The following is a 19,944-nucleotide window of genomic DNA, read 5'->3' as shown; positions in this document are numbered from 1 at the left end:
TCCACTTGTTTTTGTTTTTGTTTTTGGGGGGGGGGAGGAGCAGAGGGAAAGAGAGAGAGAGAGAGAGAGAGAGAGGGAGAATCTTAAGCAGGCTCCACATCAAGTATAGAGCCCAACACAGGGCTCAATCTCATGACCATCTGCGAGATCATGACCTGAGCCCAAATCAAGACTTGGACACTTAACCACATTGAGCCACCCAGGCACCGCCCCCCGCCCCCCCCCGCACCAGTCAACCTTTTCTTAATCAAGCAACAAAAAAAAGGCTATGAGAGCCAAACTAAAACCCCTTATTTGGAGGCCACCAAATGGGAGGAAGAAATAAGAATTTAGTCACTTGTACTGAGGTTACTCACCAAAGAGATATCTGTCCATACTGAAACCAAAAGCTGTTTCCTTTGCCACAAGAGTTAAATTAAGCACCTGAAGGTCAGTGGAGCTGAAGTGGGGTGGGGCCCCCAGAGTAAGGTCTCTAGGACAGAGAGCCTAGGCAGCTGCTTAGACTCACCACCAGACTCCCATTAATAGCTGGGGCCACTGAACCAAGGTCAAAGAGTTCCTGGCTGGCTCACCAAATTTGTGACCAAACCCAGGTTCGTAGGACCAATGTGCAGCAGAGCCAATCAACTGAGACATCAAGTATGCAGCAAGGAAAGGGTTTATTCAGGATGAGCTGGAGCTTGTAACTCTTGATCTTAGGATCGTGTGTTCCAGCCCCTGGTTAGGCATCCAGCTTACTTGAAAAAAAAGAAGGAGGAGTTGGAGGAGGAGGGGGAGGGAAGAAGGAGGAGAAGGAGAAGGAGAAGGAGAAGGAGGAGGAGGAGGAGGAGGAAGAGAGGAAGAAGAAGAAGAAAAGAAAAGAAAAGAAAAGAAAAGAAAAGAAAAAGAAAAGAGGAAACCAAAGGAGAAGGGAGGGCAATCCTCAAATTCCTCTTCTCAAAGGGGGAGAATCAGGGATATTTAAAGGTAAATGAAAAAGGATCTGGGTATAGGGAAAAGGAGCTACATGATTTCAAAATCAGTTAAAGGTAATTATTAAGTAAGGGAAGGATTGAAGTGATTTCATTGGCTGTACCTTCACATATCTTCTGTATGCCTCTTCTATGATCAGAGAATGGCCTCCTTGGTATGATTCAAGGGTGGGGTTTTAGATCCTTCTGTATCAAATATTCATCCGTCAGACACAGGTGCATGCTCAAAGAGAAGGCTGGCTGTCTTAACCGGTTCTGACTGGTTTCTACTGAAACCTTGATTCTGCAAAATAAGGAAACCAACATTTTCTTATTGTTAGGCCAGGCAAGAATGTTATCTCTAGAAACATGGAAGCAGGCTGCATTCTGAGAATAAACAGATTTGAGTAGAAAGTCACCTTTGCATTTATTGGTCCCCTTAATCCTTTGGTAAGATTTGCTGTTAGCTTTCTAACAACCAGCTCAACTCAAATTCAAAACTCCCTGGGTCCATAGGCCAAAACCAACCCGTTGCTCTATTCTTGATACCAAGACCATAAAAATGTCCTCCTTTGAGTGATTATAGAGAGGGACTGTGTAACAAGAGCACCGTCCCTGGGGTGAAAACCGTAACAAGCTTCACAGCACTTCCCTAAGGACAGGCTGAGACCCACTTCGGTGGTGCTATTCAGTGGAAGGCTGGTATTCCTGGGCTCAGTGTGGGTGATTTGATACAGAATGAATAAATAAGCGATGATAATCCAGTCAACGTAGTATTACAACGGGTATCACAGTGTGGGAAGGAGGGGCGAGCGCTTAACGTGACAAAATCAAGTAGGAAAATTGGAGATGACAAAAACACAAAAATATTAAACTATATGTAGAAAATTATAGGAGTAAAAGTCTCTAAAATGGTAACAGTGGTCATTTCCTTATATTAGGGGTGACACTGCCTTTTTTTTTTTTTTTTTTTTCCCCTCTTTAGTGGTCCACTAGGAAATACAATGGGGAAAAGCAGTTTTAAAGACGATTCGCAGGGCGGCTGGGTGCCTCAGTCCGTTAAGCGGCCAACTTCGCCCCAGGTAATGGTCTCACGGTTTCTGGGTCGGAGCCCTGCATCTGGTTCTGTGCTGACAACTCCAGAGACCGGAGCCTGGAGCCCGCTTTGGCTTCCGTGTCTCCCTCTCCCTCTCTCTCTCAAAAATAAATAAACATCGAAAAATAAATAAATAAATAAATAAATAAATAAATAAATAAATAAATAAAAAGTTTAAAAAAAAGATGATTCCCGTGAAACGTGAAGAGTGAGGGTACCAAGCCTCGCAGAATCGCCGAGGCCCGGGTCGCCATGCTTCCGGTCCAACCCGGGACCGGCGCTCCCCAAGCGAGCTACGGAGCGGCCCACCGAGACGCAAGGTCCTCCGCGCAGCCTAGAGAGGGCACGAAGTTGCCTAGGGGCGGGGCCCGAGGCTCAGGCGGACGCTTGGTGGGCTGGGCGCGCGGAGTTTTGCTGCTCTACTGAGTGTGGGGCGGAAGCTTGTTGCTGAGGGCGGAAGCTTGTTGCTGAGGGCGGATGGCGTGTACTTTACTTTTCTGTTATCCCCAGCGCCTAAGGTGAGTCGGTGCAGGTCCCGAGCCCCCTCGCGCGGGTCCACTTCGGCATTGTCTCTCCCCCTGCCCGGGGTCGTTGGGCCCTGCCACTCTCGGTGCCCCCCGACCGCGTCTGCTCAGCGCGTCTCTCCCCCGCTCAAGTTCCCAGCCCTGCTTCTCCTTCCAGGAGCAGGTGCTGGGATGACCCCGGACCATAGTGCACAAACCTCCTGTTGCAGGGGCCGGTGACCTTCGATGATGTGGACGTGGGCTTCGGAAACGAAGAGTGGAATCGCCTGGACTGCACCCAGAAGGCTCTTTACACGGACTGATGCTAAAGAATTAAGGGAAACACCAGCGCGCTGAGTAAGGACTTTCCTGTGACCCGACTGGTCTGACTGGAAGGCTTAACTGCAGTTTTCTCACTAACTGTGGCTCCGTCTTTCTCCACATTTCCCCGCTCGTGTGTGGTGGAACGCTTCAGGGTCTGGAGAGCCTCCAGAGCTTCAGACCTTCCGAATAGCTGAGCTCAAGCTTCTTCTGTTTTTGGTTTTTGTTTTAGTCAATATTTATTTATTTCTAATTTATAGTATTTATGTTTATGCCCGACGAAAGGCTTGGAATTGGCGTGTGACTTGGCTTGAAATGTCCCTTATTGGTATGCCAAGCCCTCTTTTGATGCAAGTGTTGTTGGATGGAGCTGTACAGGTCCTAATTCCCAGTGTTTTTGACAGAGAGAGCCTTGACGTGCTGCTGGGCCTTGAGGCAAGAGATTCCTTTTTCTTTCTGTCTGTCTTTTCTTTTTTCTTTTCTTTTCTCTCCTCTCTCTCTCTCTTTCTTTTCTTGTCTTAAGTAAAATCTACCCCCCCATGTGGGGCTGAAACTCCGGACCCCAAGATTCATTAACAATGCACAGTTTTCTAAGTGTTCTCAGTTCTTGCCTTTCTCCTGCCTGGAGTTCTGTGTAAGCATTCCCACAGCAGGATCTTAGGCCTGGGACTGACTGGTAGGTATCTAGGGTGAATGCCCACCGCCACTGTCATCTTTCCATCCCAGACACACAAAAAGGAATTGCCCACTGGGCCCATCCACACCTCAGAGTAGGTTCTGTCTGTCGGAGGGAGCATGTTCCTCCAGCTTCCCCCAAATATGTGAAATGAGTCTAGTTCCTTTTGTCATTATAATCCTGTATCAGAATGATTTAATTATATTAAATGGGGGGGGGCATTAAGGTGGAAGACTCCAATCTGGAGTTTGCCAGCCCCCCATATTTTGTAGTTCAAAAAGGAGGCCCCCAGTATAAGTGTTGGAGAAAGTATGTATGAATGGGATGGAGTTGAAATCCACCCTTGATAATGAAAGTGTGGTAGGAAAGAGATTCCCAGGGGTGCCTGGATGGCTCAGTTGGTTAAGCATCTGACTTTGGCTCAAGTCATGATCTCACAGCTTGTGAGTTCAAGCCCCGCATTGGGCTCTCTGCTTTCAGTGTAGAGCCTGCTTCAGATCCTCTGTCCCCTCTCTCTCTGCCCTTCCCCCAAGCTTTCTCTCTCTCAAAAATTAAAATATTAAAAAGAAAAGAAAAGGGGCGCCTGGGTGGCGCAGTCGGTTAAGCGTCCGACTTCAGCCAGGTCACGATCTCGCGGTCCGTGAGTTCGAGCCCCGTGTCAGGCTCTGGGCTGATGGTTCAGAGCCTGGAGCCTGTTTCCGATTCTGTGTCTCCCTCTCTCTCTGCCCCTCCCCCGTTCATGCTCTGTCTCTCTCTGTCCCAAAAAAATAAATAAACGTTGAAAAAAAAAGAAAAGAAAAGGGATTCCCAGAATATCACCTAAAAAGGAAAACCAGAAACACAGACCAGGCTTTAACTGCCGGTTCTCCGTATTTCTGTGGTTTTTAGCAGAAAAACCTTTATCTAAGCTTTTTTTTTAGGTTAGAGTGGACAGCAAGATAGTGGAAAGCTGGAAAGTCTACAGTTGGTCATGAGAAGAGAGGAAAGAAGGAATCAAATGGAGTATCTAGAGCCAGTGGGAAGGAGCCAAGAGGCAGGAACAGAGGAGGACAGTTAGCTTGACTGCAGCCATGAAATTAGAGGGCTCATCAGCAGAGAATTGCCCTGATATCCTGATTCCTTAACATGCTGACTCTTTTCCCTTGCCTGTGAGTAGGATTTTCAGTCTATAAAACTGAAGTGATAAGCCATTTGGAAAGTGGGGAGGTGTTGTGTATCTGGGCTGGGTAAAGAACCATAGTGTGGTGAGTGCAGGAAGGCCTTAGGAGCCCCTGTCCTGCTCTGCCTGCAACTTGTACCTGTTACATAGTAATTCTAAAGGCTTTTGAATTCTTTTGTTAAGAATATAGATTCATTCTAGTAAGTTCTCTCCTGGTTTATTTTATTTTTTTAATTTAATTTTTTTCTAAATTTTTTTTTGAGAGAGAGAGGGAACGAGAGTGGGAGAGGGACAGAGAGATAGGGAGACAGAGGTTCCGAAGCAGTCTCTGCCCTGTCAGTACAGAGCCTGATGTGGGTCTCCAACTCAGGAACCAACTCATGAACCGTGAGATCATGACCTGAGCTGAAGTTTGACGTTTAACTAACTGAACCACCCAGGCACCCCCTTATTTTATTTAATTAATTAATTAATTAATTTATTTATTTTTAAATTTAATTTTATTTTGTCTTTATGTTACTTATTTATTTTTGTTTATTTTACTATTACCAATGTTATGCAGCCTTTTCTCCCAGGTCTGAACTCTGGTTCAGAGGTACTGTGAAGGAAGGCTTAAGGTGGATTCCTTTCCACCTTCCTCAGTTCCCCGTGGACTTAGGATTTCTAAGTGAGCAGAGTGTAGTAACATTTGCAGGTGTTTTTTTTTTTTTTTTCCTATGTTATTAATTAATCATTTTTTTATTTTTTAAGTAATCTCTATACCCAAAGCGGGGCTCGAACTCGCAACCCCGAGATCAAGAGTCACATGCTCTTCTGACTGAGCTGGCCGGGCACCCCTAGCATTTACAGTTTTTATGTGTCCTATTTAGAATCTGCATCTTCATGTTTGCTTGGAAATGGAGCCGAGTAGAGAACAGGACTTTGGATCTGGATCCCCTCAAATTCTCAGAACCCTCATGTTCAAATAAGTTCCAGTCTGAATCCAGTGGCCCCTCTTCTGAGGTTGGACTGAGAAAAGGTGTCTGGGTGATGGGCAATGGGACCTCCAACCCTGCTTTCTCCCCTCTGTCCCCTTAGTGAAATCATAGGGACCTCTCATCCCAGGGAATAGGAAGAGGACTGGAAAGTTATGCTGACAGGACAGACCATTTTGCCTCTAGAAGATGAAGACCTTTCCTAGTTGCTTGGAGGGCCGGGAGCCCATTCCTGTTCTACTCTCCTGGTTGCTGAGTGAGTGAGCCCTGGCCCTAGTATAGGATTGATGTACTCCCTCCGATCCAGACAGCTGGGGTCACTCCTCTTAGAGATTTGCTAAGGGCAAAAAGAGTAACTTCAACCACCAGACATTTAAGTAGTTGGAGGTTTATTGCTGATAAAATTAATTCAAACATTTGATTGTCAAATTCTATTTGAAAATGAAATCCAATAAGGGATGCCTGAGTGGCTCAGTCAGTTAGGTGTTCCACTCGATTTCAGCTCAGGTCGTGATCTCATGGTTTGTCCGTGCTGAGCATGGAGACTGCTTGAGATTCTCTCCCTTTCTCTTTCTTTCTGCCTCTCCCCAGCTCATCCGCTCTCTCTCAAAATAAACAAACATTTAAAAAAAAAACCAAAACACCGAAATCCAATAAAGCCATTGTTGTTCATTTTTATTTCCATGCTCTTATGAGTAGAGAAGGTTGCTAATAATGATCCTCTCCTGGTTTAAGAATGAAAAATCACACACTTTGTGGTCATGAGTGAGCCAAAAAACCTAGCATGTCTATTTAAATAGTGCTACCAAGACTACAAATTAAGTAAGTCCGTCAGAATTATAGACTTTAAAAGTTAAAGACTACTTTCCCAGGATGTGGTAGCAATCTCTGAAGTCCAAGAGTCTTGAAGGACTCCTTAAAAACAACCTTAACAAGAACACTTTTGTGACATTGAATAGTACGTGCTTTTCTGCAGCTGTAGGAGAACAGAGAAATATTTTTTCCTTTGATCTAGCTGAGACTTTTTTCACCAGTAGGTGGGAAGGTCTGTAGTTTCAAAGCCAGACTTGGAATTCTGTTAATTAGTAAAGGAGGAGGGAAAAGAAAGCAAACTTGAGAAGCTAAAAATTCACAACGTAGAAAGGAAAAGAGCTGAATAGGATAATTATCAAACAGACTATGGGAATGTAATGTAGTCCTGTTTTCCAGTAGAATCTGGAAGATAGTTGTTAGGTAGAACGCACATGAAGTACAAGTCCTAGCTGGTCTCAACCATGGACATGGTCTTGGGACTGTAATCATGGTCTCCTGTCACTACTGCACTGGTGGCTTCTGAGCCAGTGGCCGACCTATAACCCCTAGAGGAAAAGGGAACAGGGTGGCTGGTGGGACAGCTCCTGACCCTGCTGTGTTCATGTGGAGCTGCTGCTCAGAGTAGTCCTCTTAGTCTCTCCTCCCTGAGGCTGATGTGGTGTCAGGGATCTAGGGAGGGACCAGTAACTGAGAGATCAACTAATCACTACTGCCTTCTGAAATGCTTTTCAGTATATCAACTCTGGGACCCAGGGTCCTCATTCTGGCTGTAGAGACTCTTGGCTTTCAATCCAAGCATTCCAGAAAGGAAGATCCCAAACCTCTGTGGGTAGTAAACCCTTTAAATAAGTCTACTGGGTTATTTACTAGTACACAGTGGTTTGAAGAGAGTGGAGCCACCTGGGTGGCTCAGGGTTAAGCATCTGACTTGGGCTTGGGTCATGATCTTGTGGTTCGTGAATTTGAGCCCCATCTCTGTGCTGACAGCTCATCCTGGAGCCTGCTTTGGATTCTGTGTCTCCCTCTCTCTCTCTGCCCCTCCCCAGCTCGCCCTCTATCTGTCTCTCTCTCAAAAATAAATGAACATTAAAAACAAAAAGTAGATAGTTTTCAAGTGAAGAGCTGGAATTTACCCTAGGCCTTAGGGAACACTATGATTTTAATTGGGTAGCCATATGTCCCAATTTGTTTGAGACAATTCTAGTCAAGACCCAATGTCCTGCTCCAATTTTTTTTTTTAATGTTTATTTATTTGAAGAGAGAGAGAGCACGCGAGCAATGGAGGGGCAGGAGAGAGGGAAAGAGAGAAGCTCTGTCAGTGCAGAGCCCAACACAGTGCTTGATCTCACAAACTATAAAATCATGATCTGAGCTGAAGTCAATAGTTGACTGAGCCACCCAGGTGCCAGCCCTCTTCCCCCTCCTGCTTTTTTAACAGAGAAAGAACACCAGCAGGGGAGAGGGGCAGAGGGAGAGAGAGTGAGTCTTAAGCAGGCTTTACTCTCAGCATGGAGCCTGACATGGATCCCAAGAACTGAGTCAAAATCAAGAGTCAACTGACTGAGCTACCCAGGCGCCCTCTGGTGTAATTATTATTTTTAAAGTATATTTATTATTCTTGAGAGAGAGAGTACATCAGCCAGGGAGGGGCACAGAGAGAGAGAGAGAGAGGGAGGCACAATCCAAAGCAGGCCCTGAGCTGTCAGCCCAGAATCCCACGCAGGGCTCAAATCCACAAACCGTGAGATCATGACCTGACCTTAAGTTGGACGCTTAACCGACTGAGCTACCCAGGCACCCCTCTGGTGGAATTATTAATAGCATTCCTTTCCAGTCTCAGAAGTAAGAAGTATCCCCATTGTGACAATAAATCGTATGGTCCCTGAAATTCTAGGACAGATTACATTTGGTCCAGTATTAGTTCCTACTCTCTGAATTCCCTTCCTGGTCATTTGGACTGGAAGCAGTCAGACTAACTTACCTACGGGACCCCTCAACTGTGTAACCCTGGAATCCCTTTCTTTTTCTTTTTTTAAGATTTTTTTTTTTTAATATTTAATGCTTCTTCTTCTTCTTTTTTTTTTTTAACGTTTATTTATTTTTGAGACAGAGAGAGACAGAGCATGAACAGGGGAGGGGCAGAGAGAGGGAGACACAGAATCCGAAGCAGGCTCCAGGCTCTGAGCTGTCAGCACAGGGCCCGACGCGGGGCTCGAACTCACGGACCGTGAGATCATGACCTGAGCCGAAGTCGGACGCTTAACCGACCGAGCCACCCAGGCGCCCCAAGATTTTTTTTTTTTTAAAGGAATCTCTCTACACCCAGCGTGGACCTCTCAAAATTTCAAGATCAGAGTTGCACGCGCCACCAACTGAGCCAGCCAGACGCCCCCAACCCTGGAATCCCTTTCTTACCACAGGTTGGTCATGCAGTTGGTTTCCATCATTGATAACAGCGACTGACACGTGAGCATAGAAACTGTTCATTGTTGAGGTGCCTGGCTGGTAGAGCATGTGACTTGATTTTGGGTTCATGAGTTCAAGCCCCGTGTTGTGCATGGAGCCTACTTAAACAAACAAACCTGTTCATTGCTGGTGTTTTAACAACATCCTACCTGAGGGAACACTGACAAATAACTTGAAACCCAGTTGTGAACACCCTGAAGAAAGAGGACCATTGACTGGGATGGCCTGTACAACAACCTGTAAATTCCTATCACTTTAAATTGGTCTTTTCTGTGGATACTTTAATGCACAAATCAGGGCAGCTACAGGGTAGATGGGGGCTGTTAGGCCAGTGCAGGCTATTTATTTATTATTTAAAAATTAATTTTAAGTTTATTTCTTTTGAGGGAGAGAAAGAACATGGGAGTGGGGAGAGGCAGAGAGAATCCCAAGGGGCTCCATGTGAGGTTTGAACTCACAAACCAGGATGTCATGACCTGAGCCAAAATCTAGAATCAGACGCTCAACTGACTGAGCCAGTCAGGCACCCCTGCAGGCTTTTAAAATAAGTGGAATGGGGCTCCTGGCCGGCTCAGTCGGAGGAGCATGCAGTTCTTTGTCTCAGGGTTGTAAGTTCGAGCCTCATGTTGGCTATAGAGATTAATAAAATAGGCCAAATTGAGGTACTTCTGAGGAGCATCCCCCCTCCCGCTGCCACTTCTGCAGAGCCGTAGCACCCTGCTCCTTGTCAGCCTCCCAGCTGCTTCACTCACATTTACTTTTTTTCCCTGGTGTCTAAAGACTTGGGAATTTGTGAACTCAGCCCTAAATTTCCCTTTCTACCTTTGTTAGTTGTTGTGGAATTAGATGGAGAGGCCTGCTGGCTTCTCAGGCTGGCTCTACCCTACCCGTGAGACAGGCCTGGCCCTCCAGTACACATGCATACTCCAAAGAATTTCAGAGCTAATAGCTAACCTTTACTGAGCAACTCCCACTTGCCAGGGATTGTTGTAAGCATTTACATGTCCTGGTAACCTAAAGGCAGGAGTCCTTTTATCCCCATTTTTATAGGTAAAGAGAGGTTGATTAACTTGCCTAAGGTCATCTGAATGAAAATTGAAAAACAGGGGCACCTGGGTGGCACAGTCGGTTAAGCGTCCGACTTCAGCCAGGTCACGATCTCGCGGTCCGTGAGTTCGAGCCCCGCTGTCAGGCTCTGGGCTGATGGCTCGGAGCCTGGAGCCTGTTTCCGATTCTGTGTCTCCCTCTCTCTCTGCCCCTCCCCCATTCATGCTCTGTCTCTCTCTGTCCCAAAAATAAATAAATGTTGAAAAAAAAAATTAAAAAAAAAAGAAAATTGAAAAACAAAATTATTGCTGCTTGTTTTCTGATTATAGAAGCAATTATTTTTCATTATAGAAAGTTTGGAAAATGCAGAAAAATGAGACCTAAATTTACAAAATTACAGTATAAAACAAGGCGTCTTTAGCTGTACCCTGAGACACAACCCCATGCTTAGTAGGGTTCTGCCAGGTTTTTTTCTCTCCTATTTAGTTTTTTAAACATAGCCAGGATTATTTGATACATCTGTTTTGTAACCTGATTTTCTAAATGTCCTCTATTTGTGGACATTTTCCCATGGCAATCTCTACTTTTACATCATGTTTTTTAATGGCTGTGTAGTCTTATATATATATATGCACTATAATGAATTTTATTCTTAACTGATTCCCTATTGTTGGACATTTATGTAACTTTCAAGCTGTTATAATTAGCCAGCATGCAAATTTACAATGAGAAATATATCTGGCAAGCAAACAAGACTATTTCTGCAAGTTGGTCACACATCTTTTCCCTATAAAAAGGATATAGAAAGTCAAACTATGTCATAGAATTCAAAAAAAGGGCATTGATCTTAATAATCAGCATCAGCAAGCTACGTGGTAGTCTGTTAATACATATTTGAAGATGTTTGGATCAGGTTGTCTGCATCATAGCTTTCCAAGTTACATTAAACACAAAACCTAAATCGTGTGTGTCCGTCTTCTCATCCTCACCTTTAGAGCTAGCCTGTGGTGTCTGGGTTCTGCAGGTGATTTATCTTGTCTCTCCTGCCACTCCTAGGGTGCTAAGTGCCTGTCATCTCATCCCCATGGATGAGGCCTGAACATCTAACATGGATATCTGTCATGTATACATGCTACCTTGCCCTCTTTTCACCATAATTTACATCTCATTGCCATGTGTTTGTAACACCTAAGTATTTGATTAACAAAATTGTATTAGCTTTATATTCTTAGGTGAATGCACAGATTAGTGGGAAACTATTCAACATCCTTTTCTCTTGGAGACATTTGCAAATTGAATGTAATTTTTTAAAATTTACTTATTTTGAGAGAGAGAGCAGAAGCAGAGGAGAAGGAGAGGCAGAGAGAGAGAGAGAGAGAGAGAGAGAGAGAGAGAGAATCCCAAGCAGGCTTTGTGCTGGGGCTCGATCTCAGGAACAGTGAGATCATGACCTGAGCTGAGATCAAAAGTTGGATGCTTAACCAACTGAGCTACCCAGACACCCCTGTGTGTAGTATTTTAATTTAAGTGAAGACTTTGTTTATTGCTAATACAGTCATTCACATTTCCCCCCACACCTCATATGTGACAGATACTGTTCTAGATGCTTGAGATCATCAATGAACAAATAAGAAAAAAATCCCTTCCCTTGTGAATTTCTGTGCTAGTGAAGTAGGGTATTGGGTATTACTGAATTTCACTGTGTGGCATGAGTATGGTAATCTCTGCTGAGCCACTCTCTTGTGCTATAGTTTTAGTTTAGGGTGAGTTTTGCCTATTTGGATTGTTGTATTCACATTTTAACTTAACTGTATTCAAAAGACAGCTTAAATAGTGGGTTTTTAAATTCTTGAAATGTTCTTATATGTAGAGTGTAGAGAGTCCAGTAAGAAGGAAGTGCACACAATAAGATGCTTCAGTGCTTCTTAAATGTGTGTTTGAACATTTTCCCCTTAAAGGGAGGATTCTGGAAAGCTGTACTTAGTTTAGTTTTACTGTGCTTGTACAAGAGTTTTTTGAGCTGCCTCTGAAGTGGATACATGTACGTGGGCCTCAGGTGTGACTGCTCTTTGCCTCTTGAGGATCATGTTATTTTGAAATATAGCCAGACATTAATTTAGTAGAGTCTGAAAACCAAGGAATTAATCAAGCTGGTGAACAGATGTTTATTCAAAAATATATGTGATGTGGGGCACCTGGGTGGCTCAGTCGGTTGAGCGTCTGACTTTGGCTCAGGTCATGATCTTTCAGTTTGTGGGTTTGAGCCCTGTGTTGGGCTCTGTGCTGACAGCTCAGAGCCTGGAGCCTGCTTCAGATTCTGTGTCTCCCTCTCTCTCTGCCCCTCCCCTGCTCATGCTTTGTCTTTGTCTCTCTCAAAAATAAATAAACGTTAAAAAAATTAAAAAATGTATGTGATGTGACCTGGGAGTTTTTTGGCCCATAGGAGTAGAGAGTGTGCAAATTAGACTCAGTTTGAAGCCCATTGTCATTATTAGTCAAGCAAGGTCTCTCTCACTTTATTCACTGTTTTCTTGGTAGCCCATTCCCACCCCAAGAGTAGGCAATTCTTTTTTTTTTTTTAGGGGTTTATTTATTTATTTAATAGTCTCTAACTCCCCACCCCCACCACCAGTGTGGGGTTTGAACTCACAACCTAAGATCAAGGGCTGCATGCTCTTCCAACTGAGCCAGCCAAGCACCCTGGCAATTCTTTTTTTTTTTTTTTTTTTTAAGATTTTATTTCTTAAGTTACTCTACACCCAGTGTGGGACTCAAACTCACAATCTGGAGATCAAGAAGAGCCGCATGCTCCACTGACTGAGCTAGCCAGGTGCTGCACCCTGGCAGTTCTTTATCCTGTTCAATATTGTACCTTTTTTCATGTTAAGGTGTCCTTTTGTGTAAGGTACGTGTATTTTCTAAACAATGTCTCTTATTATAAAATTCATGCACAGTGTAAAAAATTCAGTCAATAACAGAAGGTATAAGGAAGAAAATTAAATTTACTCCTAATTCCACCACCTACACTCTGAGCATTTTGATGCATATACTTTTTTTAAAAATTTTTTTCTTGTGATGAGAACTTTTTTTTTTTTAGTTTATTTTGAGGGGGGGGTGGGGTAGGGAAGGAGGAGAGAGAACATCCCAAGCAGGTGCAGAGCACATTGCAGGGCTCAATCTCACAAACCGTGAGATCATGACCTGAGCCACAATTAAGAGTCAAGTGAGATGCTTAACCAACTGAGACACCCAGGCTCCCCAGTTGATGTATATACTTCCATCCTGTGGAAATTTTCATACACTTACATGTGCCTCTATATATTAACTTGAAATGAAAAGATTCTATATGGTTTATGATCCAGTAATGGTTGACTGTGCCTTTTTCTTGCTTCGGGCTTTCTGATATCTCTTCTAGTCTGTACATCTGGAGTGGTTCCTTGTCAGTAGTAAGTACACATGGTAGAGGTTATTCCCCTTGTGTTAAAGAGGTCTGGAGCTGCGGTGCCTGGCTGACTCAGTCAGCAGAGCATGGGACTCTTGATCTTGGGCTTGTGAGTTGGAGTGCCACGTTGTGTATAGAGATTACTTAAAAAAAAGAAAAATCTGGAGCAGGCAGTTCCAGGCAGTGTGGTGGCTCCATGATCATGATGTCATCAGTGCCTCAGTCCCCTCCTGCTTTTTTCACTATCTTCCTTAGCATGTGGCTTTTGTGAGGTCACATCATGGTCAAAAGATGGCCACTGTAGCTCCAGCCACCACCTTCACATTCCAGGCTGGAAAAAAGAGGAAGCTAACTAAACTCCCCTTAAAGTAGCACTTCTCAGAACTTTAAATGCACATGTGAATAAACAGAGGATCTTGTTAAAATGCAGATCCCAATTCTGTAGGACCCAAGATTCCATATTTCTTTTTTTAATGTTTTACTTATTTTTGAGAGAGAAAGAGAGAAAAAGAGACAGAACATGAGCAGGAGAGGGGCAGAGAGGAAGACATAGAACCTGAAGCAGGCTCCAGGCTCCGAGCAGTCAGCACAGAGCCCAATATGGGGCTTGAACTCACGAACCGTGAGATCATGACCTGAACTGAAGTTAGATGCTTAACAGACTGAGCCACCCAGGCACCCCCCAATATTCCGTATTTCTAACAAAGTGTCACATTTTTAAATAACAGGGCTTTAAAGAGCTTTCTGGAAGCCCTATCTAGTGACTCCTGGCTTTCATTTCATTGGCCAGAACTCTCATGTAACCAACCAGCCCTGGCTATGGGGGAGGCTGGAAGATGTGGCCTTTTTAGCTGAGCACTTTGTCACCCTGGATACAAATGTGTTTCTGTTAGCAGGAAAGAAGAGAGTGGTGTTGGTAGGTGACTGGCACCCTCTGACAGTGGTCAGATCACATTGAAAAAGCTTTTTTGAAAGTCTGTCCGGTTAATTGTCACAATTCATTTTTGGTAGAAAGAATGATTTCCACTGCCTAGCCTATATGGAAAATCTTTTCTGGGGATGTTCTCAGTGAAACCAGAGTAACTTAGTAATATATATGAATTGATGGCCCTTGTCACCCTTCCCAGATACAAATTTTGTGTACTATAGTTTTCCCATTCTGATTTGTGAAATGTGACCTTTGCGGCGGGAGAAAGGGCAGGCAGAGATGGGCTAAGAGAGACCTTCCTGCTTGGCTTTGCATATTTATTCAGCCTTTACATTCGTCCTGTGATGCTATTTTAACTCCAGATACAAACATCTAAGGTCCTGTAGATCTGTCGTTATTTCAAAATAAAAAGCTAAATAATCTCGAAAATCCCGATCCGACTGTAAATGATATTTTTGAGACATTCTTTTTTTTTTTTTTTAAATGTTTATTTATTTTTGAGACAGAGAGAGACAGAGCATGAATGGGGGAGGGTCAGAGAGAGAGGGAGACACAGAATCTGAAACAGGCTCCAGGCTCTGAGCTGTCAGCACAGAGCCCGATGCAGGGCTCGAACTCACAGACCACTAGATCATGACCTGAGCTGAAGTCGGACGCTTAACCGACTGAGTCACCCAGGCACCCCGTGAGAAATTCTTGAATTATAGACATTTTCCATGCAAAAAGTTTTTTAGAAAGTCTTTAAAAATTGAAAGAGATCCAAAATATATAAAGGACTCCTACAATTTAAATAAATAAATAAATAAATAAATCCTAAACGACTCCATTAAAAAATGAGCCAAAGACTTAAATAATAGACATTTCTCACAAAGATGTGCAGATGGCTAATAAGCATAGGAAGAGATGCTTAACATCCCTAATCATTAGGGAAACGCAAATCACACCTACAGTGAGATACCGCTTCACACCCCTTACAATTATTATACCAGAAAAACAGAAAATACAAGGGTTGGTGAGGCTATAGAGAAATCACAACCCTCGTGCATTGCCAGTGAGAATGTAAAATGCTGCAGCTGCTGTGAAAAATGGTATGGCAGTTCCTCAAAATAATTAAAATATAATTACCATATGATCCAGCTATTCTGTTTTTCAAGATATTTCCAAAAATTAAAAACAGGGACTCCGGTATTTATTTGCACACTCATGTTTGTAGCAGCGTTAGTGATGATAGCCAAAAGGTGGGAGCCACCCAGGTATCCACGAAGGGATGACTGGGTAAACAAAATGCGGTGTACATACAACGGAATGTTTGTTATTCAGCCTTGAAAATGAAGGAAATTCTGACACATGCTACAACATGGATGAACCTTGAGGACATGTTAGTGAAGTAAGGCAGTCACCAAAGAATAAATACTGTTCGACTCCACTTACATGAGGTACCTAGAGGAGTCAAATTCATAGAGACAGCAAGTAGCACAGTGGTTGCCAGGGGCTGGGGGGAAGTTATTGTTTAAAGGACATGGAGTTTCAGTTTGGGCAGATGAGAAAAGTTCTGGAGACGGATGGTGGTGATGGCTGCACGGCAGTGTGAATGTACTTAATGCCACTGAACTATCCACTGAAAAATTCCTACAATGGCAAATAAGTTCTATACATCGCACCACAATTTTAAAAAGAAAAAATGTGGTTGCTGGTTGGGCTCAGCCACGAGGAAGTCTCGGGGATTGTCCTTTCAGCCTGGGTGCCATGGAGCAAAGCCACAGCCCTTCTATAACACAAGTGAGAAATAAATCTTTGTACTGTTCTAAACATCAATAAATAAGTACATTTTATGTTTATATCTTACATGATACAAAAATTTGAGAGAGATGTTTTTCATAAAGCTCTTTGTGTAAAAAAAAAAAGTGTTGAGAGTGAATGAATACCCCTCTTAATCCTTTCCTTCAAGAGTTTGGAATACCTTCATCCAGACTTTGTACAAGTCTTAAATTCTAGAGTGAGGCCTGCCTGTCTTTCTCCCACACAAGAGATGTTGGGTATTGTCCATTGCAGCCTGAGAGTCTGGTTTCCAAAGTAGGTTTGGTTGCAGGGTCAGAGCTACAGGGCTGTGCGCACTCCGCCTTTGGTAAACATTCCTGCCTTGTAAATATTCCCTCCCTGGGCATTGGGAATTGGTCAGGGCACAAGGCAGAGGACTGCCTGTGTGTGTGTCCCCTCAGAAACTTTTCCCCCATCCTCTGCCAGTTGTGGCCCTAAAGCACTCACCCTCTGCAGAGGAAAGTCCTGAGGCCCAGTCATGGCAGCCACAGCCCTACCACTTGGGTCTGTGAAGCCTTGCTTCCCTCTGCTGTCCTTCCTGAGACCTTGGCTGGCCACCTAATTAATTAAAGTTTGCATCCTTCCTGTGGTATAATAAATATATTTGGTCCTTGTCCCTGATTCCTGGCAGTGAGCTCCTAAAACCCTTGGGATTTCCTGGGTGATAGGATTGTCTCTTGCTACTCTTCAGGAGTCCCTTTCCAAGTGCACTGGGTTTATGCTAACAAGGGCACTTAAGGTAGGGTCCCTTGATAACCTCAGGATGGAGCTGATCACCAGAAAGATCAAGTAATTGGAGGGTTGCAATTTTCAGCGCCACCTGCCAATCTGTGGGAAGGGAAGAGGGCTGGATAATAAGCCCTGTAAAAATTGCTGGGCAGTGAGATTTGATGAGCTCCTCCGGGTTGATGAACAAGAACGTGTCCATTTGCCAGGAGGTGGCACATCCTAAGTCCACAGGGGAGGAGGCACCTGTGCTCTGCTTATGTATCCCTTCATCTAACTGTTTATTCATATCTTTTAATACCCTTTGTAATAAACTGGCAATAGTAAGTACAGTTTTCCTGAGTTCTGAGAGCGCCTCTAGCAAATTAATGGAACCTGAGGAGAGGGTCACAGGAACCTGATTTATAGCCAGTCAGTTAGTGCAGGTGACAACTTGGACTTAAGACTGGTGTCTGAAGTGGGGACAGACTGGTGGAACTGAGCCCTTAACCTGTAGGATCTGATGCTTTCTCCACATAGTGTCAAAATTGAGTTAAATTGTGGGACACGCTTGGAGTGCCTGCCTGGCTCAGTCCGTAGAGCACGTGACTCTTGATCTTGGGATTGTGAGTTCAAGCCCCACATTGGGTATAGAGATTACTTGAAATCTCTAAACTGTGGGACACCCAGCTGGTGTCAGAGAACTGCTTGGTGTAGGAACACTCTCCTCCCCACATTGGCCCCCCAATAGACACACATTTGGTGACCAAAAGTATTGGGAGAGGGGAGAGAAACACAGTTTTCCCTTGCACTTTCATCGCTGTGACATTTGCTAGCCATGGCAGCCCTGACCACCGCTTCCCTGCTGGAAGGGTCTTCCTAAACTTGACCCTTGTCTTATTCCATAGCTGTCTTTGCTTGTCAGGTATAAACATAGATTCAAAGCCTCCCCTTTACCCTGCTGAATCTGGTTGTGCCCCTCAGGGATTATTCCTCTGGTGGCAGTAGAAATCACGTGTTTCAGGATTGGGTGACCTTCGAGGACGTGTGAGGCCACAGCTCTACACTTCACTCATGGGGACTGGCATCATCTGACCCTTCCGAGAGGAGTCTCCATTAAGATGTGATGGAGAATTTGGGGAATGTGATATGACTGGGGCAGAAATCTGTGTGACTCAGTTCATCCATTGCTATAACTAAGTCATTGCTGCCACCCATTTGCTAGCAGCATGCTCTAAAGATTTCAGGTTAGTTGGTTTTACTTTCTGGATCCTTGTAAGCTCCGTGGTTCCTCCTGATGAAACGTGAGCTAGTTCCGCCTCCCATAAATGTTGGGTTCTGATATTTCCCTCACTGGGAATGGGCACCTTTTCTGTGATCTGAGTCTACCCTCTGCAGCACCCAGGTGATCTGCCTTTGTATTGAAGACCCTGCCCGTGGGGGTTTCACTTCTGTCATGAGATGGTCATCCCCTTAGATAGCAGCCTGCCTGTTGGCTCCCCTGCCATATCCGTTTCAGGGCTTAGGGCTAAGGCTGGTTTTGGTCCACCATGTCCCCTTTCCTGTCTCAGTACTATGAACAGAATTTCATTTTTCCCAGCCTAATCTGATCATCTTCCTAGAACAAAGGGAAGCGCAGCAGGGACCAGGTCTGCCGGCCACTGAGGGACGGAGGACTTCATTTGCACCAGTGAGTGAGGGGGGCCATTCGCTCCCTCCTTGTTGTGACCCCTGCCTCGTGCCTTTTGAAACATGGCTGCACCCAAGGCAGAACATGGATCTAGGGGATTCCTCATTTTCTCTTGGTCTCTTAGCCACCGGGTGGAAATCTGATGGGCACAGGAATACCCGGCACACATTCCTTTCTGGGGCCAGCCATCAGCACCCAGAGGACGGCGGCTGATGCCATGCCTCTGCCTGGTCTGTCTGTGTGACGACACTGAGGACCTCTGCCCTCAGCCATTCCCCTTTGCCTGCTTCTTTGTTTTCTCACCCCTTAGATTCAAGGGGTTGACTTCATCTTCATACATTGGCTGACTTTCCTATTTATTCCCTAGGTGTTTTGTTCTGTCCTTTGTCCCCTCCCTCTTATGCTCTGTGTTTACCAGTCCACTCGGCCTTCTTTGCTGGCTCCTGTCCCCGTTCAAGCCCCCTTCCCTACCTTACTGTGAAGGGGTGGGAGGGTAAATGCTGCACACTCCCATTCTCTCTCTCTCTCTCTCTCTCTCTCTCTCTCTTTTTTTTAAATGTTCATTTTTGAGACCGAGACAGAACATGAACAGGGGAGGGGCAGAGAGAGAGAGGGAGACACAGAATCCAAAGCAGGCTCCAGTCTCTGAGCTGGCAGCACAGAACCCAATGCGGGGCTCGAACTCACGAGCTGTGAGATCACGACCTGAGCCAAAGTTAGATGCTTAACTGACTGAGCCACCCAGGCGCCCCTCCTATTCTCTCTTTGATTGTTCTGTTCTCGGGTTGGTTTTTGCTCACAGTGGCTATCAGGTCATGCCATGTTTTTATTTGTCAGATGGTGAGAGCAGAGCCAAGAAGGTGGAGTCAGCAGTAAAGCAGGGTCTTTCTGACCACACTGAGTATGGAGGGAAGGTGTGGGGAAAACTCCCAAAGGCTGGGCCCCAGAGATCCAATTTGGTAGACTTTCCTAGAGTCTCTAAGACCAGAGGTCTTAGAAGAAAAGATCCTTCAAGTATGGTGAGTGCAGTTAGAGATCCACTGGGAAGTCACAACTTACTGTGTATCAGAAAATGTAGTCGAGAGAGGTTTGCACTGTCCCGTTCTGCAGCCCAGAGGAACTGCACTGGCAAGAGAGTGCGATCGATATACAGAGTACGAGAAAGCACCGAGAAGCAATAAGATTCTTGTGTATCAGTGTGCCCACACCAGAGAGAGCCCACTCCTGCAGCAAGTGTGGGAAATTGTGTGTCCAGGGCTGTGACTGTCCGCAGCAGATAGAAGGCAGGTGAATGTAAGCAATGTGGCAAGGCCTTCAGCTCTAGTTCCCAGCTTCCGACACATGGGAAGAAGTGTC

The 19,944-nt window shown here is 44.8% G+C and overlaps 1 long non-coding RNA gene across 5 annotated transcripts in view; it reads left to right on the top strand.

Moving 5' to 3' along the window:
* The first annotated feature begins 2,446 nt into the window (after positions 1–2,446).
* LOC121029292 (uncharacterized) overlaps positions 2,447–19,944 on the top strand; it is a 51,949-nt gene continuing 34,451 nt past the window's right edge. For 4 of the 5 annotated variants that reach the window (XR_005789664.1, XR_005789663.1, XR_005789661.1 and 1 more), the window contains exons 1-3: positions 2,447–2,564; positions 2,780–2,906; positions 8,801–8,912. This is a non-coding gene — a long non-coding RNA (uncharacterized LOC121029292). Of the gene's footprint in view, positions 2,565–2,779; positions 2,907–8,800; positions 8,913–18,498; positions 19,160–19,944 lie in introns of those variants that run through there. The other variant, XR_005789662.1, reaches the window with a different exon arrangement.

The sequence above is a fragment of the Herpailurus yagouaroundi genome, unplaced genomic scaffold, assembly GCF_014898765.1.
Source record: "Herpailurus yagouaroundi ecotype Mexico unplaced genomic scaffold, PumYag 139, whole genome shotgun sequence".
Taxonomy (NCBI): domain Eukaryota; kingdom Metazoa; phylum Chordata; class Mammalia; order Carnivora; family Felidae; genus Herpailurus; species Herpailurus yagouaroundi.
The sequence above is the reverse complement of the archived record's forward strand: the minus strand, read 5'-3'. Positions and strand labels throughout refer to the sequence as shown.